We start from the raw sequence: 2543 nt of genomic DNA, 5'->3' as shown, positions 1-2543 counted from the left end.
CAAAACTACTTACCGACATTTGATTGTCGAGAATTTTCGGACATTTAAAGAAATGTTGATAATTAATAAGCGACCTTTATTCATGACATATATAAAATGTCACTTATTTTTTTATATTTAAATTATTTTCAAAAAACAATTTACGACATTTATTTGTGACCTTTATAAATTGTCACATTAAAATTAAATTTTTGCCAATATCAAAATAACTTTTTTTACGACATTTGTAAAATGTTTTCTCCGTGTAAAATTAATGACATTTTTTTTTAAACTATGCAAATGTTGCTTTAAAATTTCCAACCATTATTGGCTGCAAACTGAAATAAAGGGTCGAACTTAAGCTCACCTTAACTTTGCAATTTTTAAGTTATTGATATGAAGGTCACGTCACCATATATCGATTAATTAAGGTAAAAGTTACTACTTTTATTTTGTAAGCATTCAATAATTTTGTTCTACAATTTAATATAAGAGTGACAAAATAATTTTAAAAATCTTAATTTTCAACATTAGGTGTAAAAGTTGGTACTTAGAGTCAAATGATATGATATTTGAAACAAATGTCATAATACTATTGGCATTTATATTTAATGTGATTATTTAAATAACATTTCGTGTCAAATGTCATTTAATTCAATGTAAAGGGGGTTGTGTAGTTGTTCCAGCAATGTTATGATTGGTGTTCCGGTGAGGGTGCTGAAGGAATGGGGCTGTTCTGTCTGGGATTGAGAGGAGGTGGGTGGCTCATCGGAGCTCTGGCGAGCTATTCGCGGGAGAAGAAGATAAATAGTGAAACCGTTTGTTAAATAAAAAATCTGAAAATTATTCAATCCTAATCTAAAAAATTATTCATCACCCTCAAAAATTTAAAAACACTCATTCTACGAATTGAAAATTTAATATATAACATATATTAGACTAATATTTTCAAGTTATAGCAGTAGAATTAAACTTTCAAGTTGTAAAAATATCTTCAAGGTTGAGTGTACACTGTACATAGATACAACATGAAAACTAAAAAATGAGTTTAAAAAACTTATTATAGGCCGTTTTCCAAATTTAAAATGCAACTTCAAGTTAAATATAGAACTTCCATAATTGAGAAAAAGAAGTTAATAAAAAAGTGAATAATTTTTATAATCGAGTCCTTAATTTTACTAATAATTGCATATCAGGAGTGTATCTAGTACTGCCACCAACACCTGCAATAGGGGGATGGGAAGGGAGAAATACATTATGTGGGCTCTGTTGTTATGGCTTTTTCCCCTGGAGATTTGGTTATTCATGCAGCTTATCTTTCAGGTAATTATTCAAACTATAGCTATATTAGATAATTACATACTATAGCTATATTAGATAATTACAAACTATAGCTATATTAGATAATTACGTGTCAAATTATCATGAAATAGGATTTAAGTTACAAGTTTAGCCAGTATTCTCAATAACTTTAGTTCAAATCTTATATATGATTATGACATAAGAATTAAATTCAGAACATGAGATTCTGTACCAAGAACATCGGTTTTTCATGTCGATCTTCTGTGCAATCATCTTCGTTTAGTTTACTATTTAACGTCCTCCCAGTCCCACTACAATAAAAACAACTTTTAACGGATTGCTGCTAAAAATACATATTTAGTGGCAATTAAGTTATTATCATTAATTAATTATTGTTATAGATCATTTTTGATGTAGTGACCCTAGTTATACAGGTACAACCCAAAAGCTTCCTCTTTCATATTGATGAAAGCGCTAGACACATAAAAAATTATGATTTTCCTTCCCAAAAGCGCATTTACAAAACAAAAAAAAAACTCGTAAAATTCAAATTCTGAACTCTTAGTTTTATGTCTTTTATGTTCCAGGGACATGGCAAACCTATGTGGTAGAAGATCAAAGTTTATGGTACAAAATAGACAAAAACACTCCAATTGAATATGCTGCCACTATTTCTGTTAATCCTTTGAGTGCCTTGAGAATGCTTGAGGGCTTTGTGGCTTTAAAGTTAGGTTTATTATTTAAATTTCCTAATTAAAAACATGTTTAATTATTTTAATTTGATTTAAAAATTAATTAGTTTTTTTTTCGATTAAACAGGGGACACAATTGTTCAAAATGGAGCTACAAGCATATTAGGGCAATGTGTTATTCAATTAGCTCGAATGCGTGGAATTCATAGCATTAATATCATAAGAGATAAACCTGAATCTGATAAAATTGAAGAAAAATTAATTCAACTTGGCGCTAATAAAGTATTTACTGAAAGTGAACTCGAAGTCAAAGGTGTCAAAAATCCCCTGGTATGAATTTAAACTTTTATATACGAACATTATAATTATTTTTTAAATAATCAACGAGTGTATTTTTTTTTTAATATGTTGTAATGATCGATGATGTGTTGTAGGGTGATATGCCCTAAACCTAGTTTGGGTTTGAATTGTATTGGTGGAAATGCAGCTAATATGGTGGTAAAAATTCTTGAAGTGAGATTACTTTTTTTTATTTTTTTAAATATTGTTTTCTTCAAAGTTAAAGTTTTT

At 28.7% G+C, this 2543-nt stretch overlaps 1 pseudogene; it reads left to right on the top strand.

The window, feature by feature from the left end:
• Positions 1-704: 704 nt before the first annotated feature.
• LOC102599119 (probable trans-2-enoyl-CoA reductase, mitochondrial) lies at positions 705-2309 on the top strand (annotated as a pseudogene).
• Positions 2310-2543: the final 234 nt, after the last annotated feature.

Source organism: Solanum tuberosum, unplaced genomic scaffold (assembly GCF_000226075.1).
Source record: "Solanum tuberosum cultivar DM 1-3 516 R44 unplaced genomic scaffold, SolTub_3.0 scf00034, whole genome shotgun sequence".
NCBI classification, from domain to species: Eukaryota; Viridiplantae; Streptophyta; class Magnoliopsida; order Solanales; family Solanaceae; genus Solanum; species Solanum tuberosum.
This window is presented reverse-complemented; position numbering and strand designations above follow the sequence as displayed.